Below are 17,556 nucleotides of genomic sequence, written 5' to 3' on the forward strand. Positions count from 1 at the left end.
CTTGAAAAATATTTTTAAACGATAAAGGCTGATGTTCCCTCCCATGGCCCAGCCATAGAAGGGAACAAGGACTGAACTACACACAGAGAACAAAGAGGATGTTAAAAACTCTGAATCCCACAATGCACTGTACTAACCCACATTCATGACAGCTCCCAGGAAGGAGTAGTTTCACACCTAGAATCCCTGTGACGCACAGCTGAGTTCTTCCTCTGTGCCTGCAGCTATCCACAGGCTATAATTGGGGAGGAAACACATGTAAACATCTTGATGTCGCTGGCTGAGTAAAAGACTGCATCTTGTTACTAATTTTTATGTAGTAACAGTAAATAGTTTTCCTTATTATGTTTTTTGTATTTCTTAGCAGTTTAGTTTAAATTTACTAGCCTAGTTAAAGAGTTTCTGAACTAAAGTATTTTAACTGGAAGCTGAAGCATTTTGTTAAGAATTTCTTGTATTTTTGCAGAAAAGATCATGTTTGTTCTGTATATTTGTGCAGGGGTTGCTGTTTGAGAATATCAGAATGTCACTCCTTCATCTATTGTTCTATAATAAAACACTTCACCAGGAATTCATAAAAGAATTACTGACAGTGACTGAGAACTCTGATCAAAATAACTAACTGTTAATAATTGCCTTTGGAACTTATTAACAGTTATTTGTTGCCAAACCAAACCTCTTGTTGCAGAAAAGTGTCAAAACATAAACTTCAGATGATCATTTTCTTGTTTACATTATTGGAATGTATTTTTTACTGGTAAAAACAAGCCCTTGATAGTCTCCAGATCGTACAAAATTCTCAAGTGAGACTCCTAACTGGAATCAATGGGTGGGCATACACAGCTCCTGTATTGATGTCTCTATGCTGGTTATTAGTTACTCTCAGAGTCCACTTTAAGCTATGATTATTAAGGCTTCGCATGATCAAGCTCCTAACTGCATCTTAAACCTTCTAAAGCCGTACAAATAAACTCAGGCCCTTGGGTCAGCTTACCGAAGGCTACTGTTACATATCATTGCTTTTTATGTGATATTGACCATTTCTATTATTTTAAAAGTTGGCAATGGAGTTTTTATTAGCTAAAGGATTTAGATATTTTTAGAACATACTTCTACTTTAATTTTATAATAGTTTTTTTCCTTTTTTGATTTATTGTCAAGAACTTTATGATTTTTATTTTTTAATGTCACAATTTAGTTAGAGTTCACTTTTTAAGAGGGATAAAGTTGTTAGGGTTTGCTCAAACTGCTTGTTACATATTACTTTTGAAAAAATACAACTGTAGATGTTAGTATGTCATGTAAAACAAGACAGACTGGCTGTTAAAGCCTAACCTCATTAGGCTACTGAGAAAAAGTGAAAACAGTAACACCAAACTGCTGGTGTTTTTCTCTTTTTCTTTTTAAATCAACAGTTTTCTATGTATCAACTTCTAGCTACAATTAATATATGTTCTAATGTGCCATGTGACATAAACCTGGCAAGATTTGTAAAATCTTACAGTTTTTTTGATACACCTCATTGTGACCTTTTCCACAGACATCTTTTCATGAGGTATTTGTACTACAACTTGTTTCAGCACAAAGAAAAATGAAAAGCGGCAGTTTCACCACCCACTTCATTAATTAGATTTGCTATCTCTATCAGACTGTAAGAAGAATGTGGCAACAAATTGTTGGGAGTTCAGCTGCTGACACAGATAATAAAGGAGGTTGTGTGATTCAGACAGCAATCTGAGTAAGACATTAAGGAAAAGACATTGGATTAACACCCCTGTTTATGGGTCAGATACATCTGAAATGTTAGAATCTTCTCATAAAAAACTGAACCATTTCTCTAAATATTATTTTCCACATTTGGATGAGCTAGTGTGATGCATGCTTTATTTAAAAAAAGCAATTTTTATGCTACACACTATTCTCTCAGAAATTGTAAACTGTTGCCTGAGCCCAGAATTATAACCAATGGCTATTATTTTACTGTAATAAAAACGTTTATTATTCATTGTGGCCTCTCAAGGCCCTGTCAAGAGGAGTCCAGATTATCTGGGCCTGAAAGCTGAAGATAAAAAATAAGATTTATGACTAAAAGGAAGTCAGATCTTGTGGATCAGTTCCTTTTTAAAGAGTTGTTTAACAGACTGTCATTTTTATATTTATTTGTTTTTAAGAGGTCAGCCTGCTGTAACCCATTTAATCCAGGAAATAATCACTGGACTGAATGATAAAGATGAAGATTTAAAACGTGACCCATTTTTCCCCTTACACTGCTGAGGCACTCGTGAAGGTGGTGTGGACAACTCGCATGACTTTTGCATTATTTGGACATTAAAGAAGCAACACATATGTACTCTGGTGTGCTCCTTCCCATGTGCCTGTTCTCCTTTTCATTCAGTAGAGTAGCGAATAAGGGCTTATTTGTACGTATGAGCATTGAAAAAATAAAGAATGGAGGTTAACAACTGTGACTCAGCTCCCATTGTTCACAACTGTGCGTGGTGTACCCAGACAGTTAAGATGGTCTCTGGTTTCTCTTGTTTGTCCTGTATCCAGACATATAAAACCTGATGCTCTCTCTCCACAGTCATCTCCAAATGATACCTTTGATGGACCAGAACCCATTATTTCCCAGTTTTGCGCCATTTTGGCTCTCTCTTGCTATCTAGAGAGCCTTGTCCGTCATGTGTTTGAGAATGAACCACATCCCAGGGGCCCCCTTGGTTGTCAGAGTTCACGATTCAACTTCAACGATTTCTACTCTGCTCTTGGTTGCAAATCCTGACTCACTTCTACAACTGGTCATCCACCATGGATGTGCAGGTTGGTGTGTGTGTGTGTGTATGTGTGTCTCTACCTCCTCTGATTGCAGGGTGTGACTGGCAGGTGTGTCCTCAGCAGGAGCTCCTTAAGCCCACTCAGGAAGAGCTAATAGAGGAATGAATTCCCAGAGGCTGATGCCATATTGCTTTGCCATGAGTGGTATTAAGACCTTCTACCCCTCAGTTTCTGTGCTTACCTATTTGTTAAATCCTTGATAGTCAATATTTACTGTTAACTTTCAATATATAGCAGGGGTAACTGGCATTTGTGCACAAACATAATTAACAAAAATAAAAATCTCTTACATTGAAGCCACACAGTTTTATAGTACTTACGTTTGAATACATTATTAGAATGTGCTAACCATAGAGGAAATAACTGAAATGAAATAAATGAAGTGTGGAGTTTAGCTTTCAGTATCTGTGAGTTTGGATAGGAAATCTTCTCTTTAAAGCCATATGTAGAGATTTAAACCAATAATGTTAGAATGTTTTACAGTGTTAATGGTCTAAGATAAAAAAAAAATAAGCAATCCCAAACCCTCAGGACTGTGCATCATTAACCACTGGGTGAGAAGGGATTGTAATTCAGTTGTAGAGTGTAACTGCTGTTAATTAATCACAGGGCTAAGACATAATCACAAGTTATGTCTTATATTAGTTTATACGTTCTATTGGTTGTAATCCCAACTAGAGCGCTCTCTCTCCTCTCTGCTCTGAGCTAGCAAACATCGATGTCTGTAATGTTAGACCTTAGTCCTTTACTTAAGTTTTAAAATGATTATTGTTTTGTTGCTAAAAGTCATGGCTTTTTTAGTTATGACTTTTCATTTTTACTTGATCTGCTTTCTTCACTTCCCTGCACTCAGAAATTGGGAGAAGCACAGTTAATTTAAAAACCATGAAATTTGGAGTGTCTTTTCTTAGCTTTTAAAATGTAACCGCTATTTAACAGTCTGATATTAATGCTGTATGTCTGATTTCCCTTTTTCTTATTCTTTAGCTGCTACAGTTGATAATAATATCTACCCCTTGATCTCTGATTCTGATTTTGATGCACACCTGGTAAAATGTAAGAATTCTGGGAAATTAAGTCAAGAGAAAAAAACATTTAAAGGTTTAAAATAATGTTTATATGAACAGATCTTACTAAGCAGGTTTACTGAAAGTTCTATTTAAGCTGGTGTCGGGAAATGACTCGCCTAGCCTCTGACAGCCTTCATCCAAAAGTCTCGCCCTTCTTCAACTGGAGGTTCGGGCGACCGAGTAGCCTATCGCAGTCATCCACACCTTTGACAGTCACTTTTGTTCACGGCTGCTCATTCCCTAATTTACAACTGGCTCTTGGTATATGGGCTAGGTTAATTTTAGTAGCTCAGCACGAGCTCCAAGGGCGCTGTTTTAACAAACTTGACTAAGGCAACCTATAAAAACCTCCTAAAATATCTTAGAACCAGGCAACAAGACTTTTTACCACCAATGAAAAACCAACAATACGGTGACTCAAATAATTGAATGTCCACGATTTAACTAGAATTTTATATGCTTTCTTTAATTAGTAATGTTTTTGCAGGGGTCAGTAACCGCTTAAATTCAGCAACACAAAATAATTTCAATAATAGAAATGAATCAATCAACTCAACCTGTCTTTCCCTGATGCTGAAACTAGTGGGTTTGAAGAGGCTTTGAAGATGGAGGCTCATCCATGCACCTGATGGAGAAGAATTATTCTGGTAACAACGAGTGGTTTCTTGAAGGGAATACGACTTAATCTTCAGTCTTCTTCCTTTAAGTGGCAGGCACTGATGCTCCAGACTTTGATGGTTAAACAGGATCTTTGTTGTTATTTGTCTCCGAAGACAGTAGTTTCCAGAGGCTGAAGAGTTGAAGGAAACCCAGAGACATAAATGAAGTTGATTCAGGACTTCCAGAAGCCTGAAACTTAGAGCAATCAGCTGTTCACCGATCAAGTTCACTTCTGTTGTCTGGATAAAAAGGCTTTAGATGAAATCAGATTCTTAATTTTGAAACACAGTCCTTTCTGGGCACATGGGTTGATCCTCTTTTTTAATGCAATCGATCAGTGGGGCTGTGTCTCTGTTCCTTTTCCATCCAAGCTTATTTTCTCTGTCCGAACTTGTCTTCTGCGAGGAAATAACCCCGTTTCTGCTCTCAGCATTGTTTTTATAGCGCTTGATGCCTTCACCGGTCAGGCCCTTATTAGGTTTTTAGTTATTGTGCAACCTATTCAGCTCAGCTTCTTGATTATTGCTCAATACTTTAGTCATGGTCACTGTGACCTACTGATGCTGTTTCCCAGCCTTGGAGATGCGAATAATAGCCATGCTGGTCTGTAGTCCCATCCTCCCATCGCTGTCAGCATGCAACTGGCTCTCGTCACTCCTAGTCATCCTACAGTTCTTTCCCTAATCTGCTCAGTTTTAAACTTTACACAATATTACACATTCCATTCTTCAGCTTTCAGCATTTACTTTAAAACACAGTTGCAAAACCATGACTTCATTCTTTTTATTCATGCTTTACAAATGATTAATGTTATATTTCTTTCATATATAGCTGATTGAGAATGTCAAACCTTAATGTTTTTTCTCTAATTCTCAGTTCTTAACCACATTTCAATTATACATCTTTTAACCTGTTAATCAAAGATTACTAATTTTATTCAGTACATGTGAAAGAATGTAAAATTATCATACATCATTTCTTTGGATATACTTGTTTATATTTTTGCAAAAGGTAAGACAGATAACATGTGGCAGATAATATGTGGCTCCACACAGGCCTCTCCAGTCTCTCAGCTCCAGAATATGAGAACATGCTTGTTTCACTCCCCACTGCTTCAACTGTGTGTTTTACTAATTATTGCATGGATTACACATAAGGATATAAGGATATTTATTGTAACTTTTATGGAGTTAACTGTGAGCAGTTACTAAATGTTGCATGGATTACATGGAAAGATCTCACCTTATTTTGACAGTATAGACAATGGATGGATGGATAACAGAAAACGAATAAAAGATACATTTCTGCAGGTGGTTTTGGAATTCACTAACATGAATGTAATTTTCTTTCTGTATTGTAATGATATTGTTAATAAACTCATCTGTGTTTCAGGGAATGTGGTAAATCAAAAATACATAGCACTTGCCTGCCTGTTAACTTTATCACTTTGATTAGCCAGTTGATTTGCCTTAGCACTGGTCTGCTTAAAATCCAATCTCACAAATCCTCTTTCACCGGCTTAATATTTACAGGATCACAGAGCAGAAATTAAGGCAAAACGGCTGCTTACACGCATGCACGCGCGCACACACACACACATACGTATATATATATATATATATATATATATATATATATTTATATAAAACAGCAACATTAATGAAAATGCACAGTACTAATGAATACAACATGTATATATATATATATATATACACAGCCCTGTGCAAAGCAAATATTTTAGGCAGGTGTGAAATCATGCTGTAAACAAAGAAAAATAAATGATTGTTTATTTTTATTAATTTACAAAATGCTAAGTGAGTGAACCCAATCATACAGCCAAAGTAATTACTACTCTATATTCAGCATAAAGAACAACAATACTTACTGGAAGTGATGGTATGGCCCCCACAGAGCCCTGATCTCAACATCATCGAGTGTGTCTGGGGTTACATGAAGAGACAAAAGGATGTGATTCAGCCTACATCCACAAAGGATCTGCGGTTAGTTCTCCAAGATGTTTGGACCAACCTACCAGCCAAATTCCTTCAAAAACTGTGTGGAACTGTACCTAGAAGAATTGATGCTGTTTTGAAGGCAAAGGGTGGTCACACCAAATATTGATTTGATATAGATTTATCTGCACATATACAGGGGTTGGACAATGAAACTGAAACATCTGGTTTTAGACCACAATAATTTATTAGTATGGTGTAGGGCCTCCTTTTGCGGCCAATACAGCATCAATTCGTCTTGGGAATGACATATACAAGTCCTGCACAGTGGTCAGAGGGATTTTAAGCCATTCTTCTTGCAGGATAGTGGCCAGGTCACTACGTGATACTGGTGGAGGAAAACGTTTCCTGACTCGCTCCTCCAAAACACCCCAAAGTGGCTCAATAATATTTAGATCTGGTGACTGTGCAGGCCATTGGAGATGTTCAACTTCACTTTCATGTTCATCAAACCAATCTTTCACCAGTCTTGCTGTGTGTATTGGTGCATTGTCATCCTGATACACGGCACCACCTTCAGGATACAATGTTTGAACCACTGGATGCACATGGTCCTCAAGAATGGTTCGGTAGTCCTTGGCAGTGACGCGCCCATCTAGCACAAGTATTGGACCAAGGGAATGCCATGATATGGCAGCCCAAACCATCACCGATCCACCTCCATGCTTCACTCTGGGCATGCAACAGTCTGGGTGGTACGCTTCTTTGGGGCTTCTCCACACCGTAACTCTCTCGGATGTGGGGAAAACAGTAAAGGTGGACTCATCAGAGAACAATACATGTTTCACATTGTCCACAGCCCAAGATTTGAGCTCCTTGCACCATTGAAACCGACATTTGGCATTGGCATGAGTGACCAAAGGTTTGGCTATAGCAGCCCGGCCGTGTATATTGACCCTATGGAGCTCCCGACGGACAGTTCTGGTGGAAACAGGAGAGTTGAGGTGCGCATTTAATTCTGCCGTAATTTGGGCAGCCGTGGTTTTATGTTTTTTGGATACAATCCGGGTTAGCACCCGAACATCCCTTTCAGACAGCTTCCTCTTGCGTCCACAGTTAATCCTGTTGGATGTGGATGTGGTCCTTCTTGGTGGTATGCTGACATTACCCTGGATACCGTGGCTCTGGATACATCACAAAGACTTGCTGTCTTGGTCACAGATGCACCAGCAAGACGTGCACCAACAATTTGTCCTCTTTTGATCTCTGGTATGTCACCCATAATGTGTGCAATTCAATATTTTGAGCAAAACTGTGCTCTTACCCTGCTAATTGAACCTTCACACTCTGCTCTTACTGGTGCAATGTGCAATCAATGAAGACTGGCTACCAGGCTGGTCCAATTTAGCCATGAAACCTCCCACACTAAAATGACAGGTGTTTCAGTTTCATTGTCCAACCCCTGTAGATGGGGTGCACCAGAGTCATGTCTTCGAGTGTGATGTCCAGCTCCACCCAACTGGTGATGCATGATCAGTTTTGGGTACGGCTGGTGATGCTTACATCACAAGCTTCGGCCTGAAATGGTTCATTGAGGGAGAGTATGGCTCTACTCACCTCCTCAAACATGATTTAGCACACCAGGTTGATCTCTGATCCTATTTTAAACTGGAAACTCAGTTTGACATGTCGTCCTATACTGGTGGGACAGTATAGGTAACATGTATGTTCATTTTGGTTCAGTTTACCTGAGAACCTTGGAAAAATGGTTTGTGGTGTTTCTCCTGGAGAGGTCCCAAGGGTTTCTTGGAGTTTCCCAGATTTGTCTCCCCATCCGATCAGATAGACTCTGATGGTCGCGGAGACTAGGTCCACACCTAGTCATGCTGACAGGAATTTTGGGTCTGGTTGAACTGGAGGGTTGGCTTCCTGTTTCAAGGGTTGTGGTGGCATGGTGGCCTGACGCACTGCTTCTGTCACCATCTTGCGTAGGGCATCCTCCATCTCTTTCCCTATAACCCTTTCTGCGTATCGGTTCCACCCTTTTCCATCAGTTTTACCTTTAGGCCTCAAGTGATGGTCAGGTCGTCTGTTCGACCGGAAGTGGTCCGGCAACATTGACTGTGGTTGGTATTCAGTACCACCTGTTTCTGTCTGTACCTGTAATTCCCTAGCCTTGCCCTCTGATCCCTTGGTCGGGTGAGCACGTGTTTCCCACGCCATCTGAGCATATTTCCGGATCTCTAGCATACTCAGGGTCTTTGTTCTGCAATACATAGTAACATCACATTGCACACTTTCATAAAGGTTGTGGAGGAACAGGGATTTAAAAGCATGTTCCTCCTCAATGCCGGGAGCATTGCGTCCTTGGAAGTAAACGGCTCTCAAGCGCCGGTAATACTCCCTGGGTGCTTCGCTTTCTTTTGCTGGATCGTGAAAGCACCAAGTGTGGCTGAGGGCCGGTCCGTGTACACAGAATATTCTTCCCTTAAAGCTTCGCAGAGGGTTGAATAATGGTCTCGGACTGCAGGGGTCAGGCTCTCCATGAAAACATGGACGCACCTGGATGTCGTCTTCCAGAAGAGCTTCAATTTTTCCCGTGCTGATGGGCAGTACAAATCTAAAAGACAGCGTTCAACTTCCCTAAGATAATCATCAATGTTTGACTCTGTATTATTAGGGTCAAAATGCTCTATGTCTTTGCCCAGAGACTCAAGCTGGTGGGTGCGCAATCCACTCTCAGGGATTGGTGCCGGCCCATCTGAGTCATCATCTGAGAGTTCACACCAGCTGCACTCAGGGTGTGTCAGCGCATCACACCTCAGTGGAGGCTGCTCAGGGTACAACGGTGGGCCCTGTGCTCCCCGGACTCGGGTCCTGGGCAGCGGTTGAGGGCGGTAGGACCTACCTGAATCCCAGGGACGGCTCTCCTGTCGCCTTGTCAGAGGTGAGGGATCGTAGAGGACCGTACTACGAGTCAAGTTTGAAGGCTGCTCGCCTCTAAACCTTGAACTATTTGCTCCTACTGGATCCATAGCCAGGTATTGTTCATGGCTGGTGACTACAGTGGGGTGGGGCACCGCTTAAATTTTATCCAAAAGTGGTAATGAATGATCGATAACTTCAGCTTTCAACTTAAGTTATGCCCTTTTGATCACAGGTGATAGAATTATCAGCTTGTGTTAATGAATTGAGTGATTAAAATCAAAGTAGGAAATGCAATTCTCACTAGTGACCACCAGATGGCACCGAGTGCAGGTCTGCAATTTGGGAAAATCCGGCTGCAACTGCAATTTTTCTCAATGGCCACCAGATGTAGGTGTTGCTCTCTACCTGACTGGGAAAGTGTTAGTCACAACTGTAGTTCCACCCAACGGACACTGGAGGCAGATCTAATGTCTCCTGCCTTTACCAGACTTTAACTGCTATGCTTATCAGAGCTGGTTTTTGCCGCAGCTGATGTAGCAGGGCTGGCCAGCTGGAAATTAACCTTAAATTTTACACCACTAGCTATACTAACTTTCACCTTGCATCCACAAAACACCTCTGAAAGATTATTTTATCCTCTGCAGCAGAACTGAGCAAATTCTAGTCAAGATATCCCCTAGATTACAAGCGCTTTCTGCAAAACTCAAAATCTCAATATAAAACTTCTAGGTTCCACGGACATCACAGTTGTTTAATTCTGTGCAACAGTGATGTGATGTCTGTCCTTTTAAGGCCCGTCTAAGGGACGCCAATTGTTGGGATTATGATTATTGATTAATTAATATTTATCAATAATTATAATTGAAAATCATAATTTGAGAAAATTAATTTCTTAACCAAAAATCCTTATTTATAAATCGTAATCAGAGATGTCCTCTGGGGTTGTAATTGTGGCTCAAAGCCTTTGATAATTACAATTACTAAATTCTCAGTGACAGTTGATAACTATTATTAGATGTCACTGTTTAATCAACTGTTTCTGCCAAAATGTGGGGAACTTTAACCTTATTTTGACTGACAAATCACTCTTGCACAAAATAAACCCAAACCCCTTCTCTTTATCTACGTGAATATTTATTAAATCAACAGCCCTGATACACTCGCTCTTCCAATTCAATAATCTTCACCTAATCAAACATGTAAGCTTCTACACAAAAAGGGTAAAATATCTAACTAAACAAAAGAAAACAGCATTGAGTGTGTATGAAATCATACCAGCAGTTATGGCAGTTATGGCAAAATACAAAAGGAGTATGGTGGAACGAAGCTCTCGGAGGCCACTCCCAAAGTATAGCTCAGTTAAAACAGGTAGTCATAAAACATCCCCCAATGCTGGGAAGTCTGCACACACACAGGATAATAAACCTTTTGGCGGCAAGCCAATAAAACATGAAGTTGAAGACAAAGAAAATGGTTGGTTTTCCCCATAAGGTTATTATAGCAGTTCAGTTTTACAGTGCACCTGGGCTCAGGTGTTCACACAGTAAAAACACAACTTGCGAAATTTACTTCCCCTTGAAACCTCCTGGATTTTTGGTTACGTGTTAAATCCACGTCTTCGATCGGTAAAGTTGAAACTTAGAAGCCTTCTTATTCTTGTAAGCTTAATTTGCTTAGTTTTCTGGCCAATGGGAGAATGAATGAAAGTCCACGTGGGATTTATTCTCCAGAATGATGCGCTTCAGATGCTGGTAACCGCGTCTTGGTTCCTATTTGAAAAGCAATGGGGGTACCTCAGAGTATGTTATATAGTCGACCGTGACAGCAGAGCTGCGACGCCCCCGTCCTATCAGCCGCGGTTCCTGCTGGGATTTGTAGTAGCGGACTGTCCTGGGGTACAAAATCGCTAATGAGCTGAACAGCATCGTGGCATCCAGCATTGTACAAATGGTCCAATATTCAGCAAACAAATGGTCCAACACTGCTTTCATCTGGGAAGAGCAAAGGGCGCCAAGTGGCGAATTTGCCAATCCTGGTGTTCTCTGGCAAATGCCAAACGTCCTGCATGGTGTTGGGCTGTGAGCACAACCCCCATTTGTGGACCACCAGCATTCAAAAGTGACCAAAACATCAGCCAGAAAGCATAGGTACTGAGAAGTGGTCTGCGGTCCCCACCTGCAGAACCACTCCTTTATTGAGTGTGTCTTGCTAATCGCCAAAGATTTCCCCCTGTCGTCTATTACATTTGCACAACAGCATGTGAAATTGATTGTCAATCAGAGTTGCTTCCTAAGTGGACAGTTTGATTTCACAGAAGTTTGATTTACTTGGAGTTATATTGTGTTGTTTAAGTTTTCCTTTCATTATTTTCCAAAATGTCATGATGAAAATTTAACATTCATATATTTTAGATTCATTGCACACTAACTGAAATATTTCAGGTCTTTTATTGTCTTAATACGGATGATTGTGGCATACAGCTCATGAAAACCCAAAATTCCTATCTCACAAAATTAGCATATTTCATCCGACCAATAAAAGAAAAGTGTTTTTAATACAAAAAACGTCAACCTTCAAATAATCATGTACAGTTATACACTCAATACTTGGTCGGGAATCCTTTGGCAGAAATGACTGCTTCAATGCAGCGTGGCATGGAGGCAATCAGCCTGTGGCACTGCTGAGGTCTTATGGAGGCCCAGGATGCTTCGATAGCGGCCTTTAGCTCATCCAGAGTGTTGGGTCTTGAGTCTCTCAACGTTCTCTTCACAATATCCCACAGATTCTCTATGGGGTTCAGGTCAGGAGAGTTGGCAGGCCAATTGAGCACAGTGATACCATGGTCAGTAAACCATTTACCAGTGGTTTTGGCACTGTGAGCAGGTGCCAGGTCGTGCTGAAAAATGAAATCTTCATCTCCATAAAGCTTTTCAGCAGATGGAAGCATGAAGTGCTCCAAAATCTCCTGATAGCTAGCTGCATTGACCCTGCCCTTGATAAAACACAGTGGACCAACACCAGCAGCTGACACGGCACCCCAGACCATCACTGACTGTGGGTACTTGACACTGGACTTCTGGCATTTTGGCATTTCCTTCTCCCCAGTCTTCCTCCAGACTCTGGCACCTTGATTTCCGAATGACATGCAGAATTTGCTTTCATCCGAAAAAAGTACTTTGGTCCACTGAGCAACAGTCCAGTGCTGCTTCTCTGTAGCCCAGGTCAGGCGCTTCTGCCGCTGTTTCTGGTTCAAAAGTGGCTTGACCTGGGGAATGCGGCACCTGTAGCCCATTTCCTGCACACGCCTGTGCACGGTGGCTCTGGATGTTTCTACTCCAGACTCAGTCCACTGCTTCCGCAGGTCCCCTAAGGTCTGGAATCGGCCCTTCTCCACAATCTTCCTCAGGGTCCGGTCACCTCTTCTCGTTGTGCAGCATTTTCTGCCACACTTTTTCCTTCCCACAGACTTCCCACTGAGGTGCCTTGATACAGCACTCTGGGAACAGCCTATTCGTTCAGAAATTTCTTTCTGTGTCTTACCCTCTTGCTTGAGGGTGTCAATAGTGGCCTTCAGGTCGGCAGTCTTACCCATGATTGGGGTTTTGAGTGATGAACCAGGCTGGGAGTTTTAAAGGCCTCAGGAATCTTTTGCAGGTGTTTAGAGTTAACTCGTTGATTCAGATGATTAGGTTCATAGCTCGTTTAGAGACCCTTTTAATGATAAAATATATGAATGTTAAATTTTCATCATGACATTATGGAAAATAATGAACTTTATCACAATATGCTAATATTTTGAGAAGGACCTGTAATTCAAGTGCTTCAACACCAGTCACTCAAAGGATTTCATGACCACAGACTAAGACTAAGACAGACAAAGACTAAGATCCTTAGTGCAGGCAGGGGTTTGAAGGTAGGGGGTGGTTTGTGTATGGCAAAAATGTGTATCTGAAATGGATGAGGAGGAGTTAGGTTGAGGTGTGAACTGCTGCTTTTCATACCTGCAGTAGAAGCCATTCAAATGATTTGCCAGGTGAGGAGTCTGCTCAGGATGGGGGGTTATTTCCTGTAGGCAGTGAAGTTTTTAAAACCATTCCAACGAGTGGAGGCGTTTCCATGTCAAAAGCTTTTCTTTTGTTTCTCACTGTAGCTTCTCTTTGCTACTTTGATCTCCTTGGTCAGTTTGTTCCTGGCCTCCTTATAGAGGTCCCGTTCCCCACTGCTGTGAGCCTCTTCCTTATCCCTACATGTATCTATATATATGTTGGACCACTTGTTTGCTGAATATTGGACTATTTGCACGTTGCTGGACGCCACCAGGCCTCCTGGCGTTTTTGGCCATTTTGTATCCAGGACATTGCGACTGATATGACGAGATGTCCCAAGTCTGACGTCACAAGACGCTATATAGGGAGGCCTCCATTTTGAACACTCGCCTTCAGCTGGAGACCGGGTCCGGTTACCAACATCGGAAGCATCACCTGGAGAAGAGTCCCGAGTGGATGTCATTTATTCTCTCTCATTGGCCAACGAACAATTCATAACTGAGGTTTCTGGACTAAGAAGGCCAGAAATTTCACTTTGCCGATCGAAGACGTGAGTTTAACACGTAACTAAAAACACGGAGTTTCGAGGAGACGAACCGCCACTGTGTTTTATCCTAGTCGACTTTGATGGTCAGATTATATCTTTCCCTTTCGCCAAGGAGGCCAGAGGACGAAGATTGACCGTTTTTCCTGAAGTTAACTGTGGACGCACAGTAACTTCCAACTCCCCCCTCCATTTGCTCTCAACGCCGTTGAGAAAGAAGGCTTCAACAAGTAATACCCATCCTTTATTTTTATTTCTTTCTTAGAAAGCCTGGGCAGGGTAGGAGGTTTTAGTGCGATGAGATTCGCTATTTAATCTAATGTTTTTTGAATGATATGTGCATGTAACCTTGTTATTGAAACTTTGATGTGCCGTGTAGGACATCTGGAGGCCGCTGTGCTACCCATCTTTGTGTGTGCTTTGCGGGGTTATTTACCACCTGGGAGCAAGTACAGGTGCGCTGTGTGACTGGACTGTTAAAATAACCTCTTGGTGAAATTCCCCATTTTCTTTGTCTTCAACCTTACTGCTTGCTCGCTTGCCGCCAAACGTTTTATAACCCTTTGTCTGCTCACCTCGCAGAGTTGGGGGAGGTTTTATGACTGAGTATGACTGAGTTACAGTGGAACTGTGCCCCGACATCCTCACCACCACACCCCTTTCGTCATATTATCAATTTTGCCATAACTGCTGGTTTGGTCCCGTACACGCCCACTGCTGTTTTGCTTTATTTTTGTCTAGTTAGATATTTTACCCCTTTTGTGTAGAACTTTGCATGTTTGAGTAGGTGAAGATTATTAAATCAGAAGAACGGATTGTATCAGGCTGTGATTTAATAAATACTCACATAGATAAAGAGAAGGCGTGTCTAGGTTATTTTGTGCAAGAGTGATTCGTCAGTCAAGATGAGGTTAAAAGTTCCACACGTTTCGGCAGAAACAGTCGATTAAACAGTGACATCTCCGATGATAGTTATTAATTATTAATGAGTATTTAATGGTTGTGATCAATAATCATCCTTCCAACATATATATATATATATATATATATATATATATATATATATATTATTTTATTTATTTAAATATACACTTTTCAGGCTCAGCCAGGTAGCAAATGATTATGGATTATAAAACTGAAAATACTTTTATTAAATTAAGCAGTTCAGGGTTTTTCTGGACAGTTTGCTTTGTTATTAATGCTGAAATTACAACAAACTTTTGGTTGAATGACCTATTCAGCCTGTGTTGGGTTAGAGTCAGGAGACCTATTAGTATTTACTGGAGCTGTCGACTCAAATTCCAGATAAGGCGATGCATCACTGTCTTCTGCAGCAAAGTGTAGAAACAGGGAGAGAAGAAAGAAAGTATCTGTTTTGCTTCATGGGTGACTGCAATTCCCCTCTTGTTTCCTGCTTTACGCCTAGTGGATTGGAAACACATTTTCACCCTCGGCTCAGACAGAAGCACACAATCACTGCCTTTGGTGCACACACCTTTACACACAAATTCCTTGGAGATTCTCCCAAACACAGCTCCCTCTATTCCTCCCTTTAATGAATACCCCAAAAGCCAGTGGCAGTTTTAAATTTGCATAGCCACTGTTAGTTATATAGTCAACCTTTCATCAGGGGTGTATGAGGTCTTTCAGATTGTTAAGGCTCATTAGGGCTTGTTAGGATCTGATTTATACATCACGTACATTTGGTTCCAAGCTACTACCTCATATCCAGGGTGACATTAGGTGATAGACACTGGCATTTGGATTGCAGTTTCTTTTTCTGCACACCCTATAATGGTCTGAATAGATGTTGATGTGCATGTCTTTCCCCTTAACATCTTTGTGCAGAATGGCAAGCTTGATCTTATCCTGTGATTTGCTAATTACCATAATCACAAATGACATCGTGAGGGTAATCACACACATGTGAGCAGAGATCTAATTTCTTCCAGCCAGTTGATTGGATTCATTGCAACTTAATATCCTTTTGTCTGAAAAGACACACTTATGGGCTTTCTTTAGTTAACAATGGCATTTTGTAAGTTGGTTTCAACATGTTAGGTGCATCATCAAGCATTACATCTTTTATTTTGTTTAATACAAGACTACAGGTGAAAACAGATGTCATATCAAGGCCAGGTTCATAAAATTAAAATACCAGCACCACAAACTATTAATATTTAATAAAAGTAGCAAGGTGAAGAAATTTGATTTCAAGCAACACTTAAATGTGTACTAGCTCTAAACTATCAGACTTTATTTTTACATTATAAAATCTACCTGTGCAAGCCATTGCAAGAGAACATCCATTTCAACCTAAATTAACATTTACTTTTATGGCACAACTAAAGTTTCTGATACTAGAATGACAATGTTGTTTCAGTGAAGCTAGTCAATGGTTTCAACTAAGGTGTCGAACATTATGCCACTGGCTGAAAGCAGAAGGAGAACTTCACATTTTTAAAACAGAGCACTTATTGAGTGACTTTAACCTGAGCCATTCTTATTAGTGGGTCCATCCAAGTGGAAAAGGCGAGTGGGTAGTTTATTTCATTTGCTTGTTTACAATAAAAAAATCAGTAAATCACTTAACAGCAATTAAATACAGCTAAGCATCTTAACGTGATGAAAACGACTTGCTGATGTTCAAACCGAGCATTAGAAAAGGAAAGAAAGGTTTTAACCCAGGGCTTTGGTTTAAATGACAGAAAGGCACAACAGTAGCTCAGAGGACCTCTCGCTACAACCAGTGTATGTGGACTACCACTTCTAAACATACCACACTTTAAAGCAGATAGGCTACAGCAGCAGAAGACCACACCGGGAGCCACCCCTTGTCAGTTTACAATACTAAGCAAAGAAAACTCACCATGAATGTACTTTAGTACAATAGCTGACGGCGGTGTTTTGTTCTTTTTCACTGCACAATTAGAGTGGACAAAAACCACTTAGGTAAGCCACTTATGATAAGGAATCCTGACATTTGACCTGACATTTTTACAAGCATGATGAATTTCACCCTCCAAACACATTTTCATAAAAAGACACAAAAATACATTGCCAACCAAACAATGTGAAAATATGGTTGAAAAGTTATGATAGTTGAACATCAACATCCTTGATATGGCTAAATTATGGCCAAACATATGGGCAAGAAAAAGTCCCATTTTTTGTCTATGTGGACAATAACTGGCTAACCTAAAATAGCCATAAACATTTGACAGAGTAAACCAAGCAACCAATTAATACGTCAAACTCATCAAAGAAAGTGTTGTTTGGCCACTATTCTACAAAACATGCCAGCTGACCCTCTAACGACAACAACACATTGTTTAATGATGGCTATTAGGCTTTGATGTGAACCATAGTCACCCTGACTGTGGCTCAGGTAGTAGGAGTTCTTCCTGTAACCTGTGGGTTGCCAGTTTTAACCCGTCCTCCGTCCTTCTCAGTTGCTGTGTCCTTGGGCAAAACACGTCTGACTCGATAAAGTGCTACAAGTGCAGGTCATTTAGCATATG

The sequence above is a fragment of the Girardinichthys multiradiatus genome, chromosome 5 (assembly GCF_021462225.1).
Source record: "Girardinichthys multiradiatus isolate DD_20200921_A chromosome 5, DD_fGirMul_XY1, whole genome shotgun sequence".
Taxonomy (NCBI): domain Eukaryota; kingdom Metazoa; phylum Chordata; class Actinopteri; order Cyprinodontiformes; family Goodeidae; genus Girardinichthys; species Girardinichthys multiradiatus.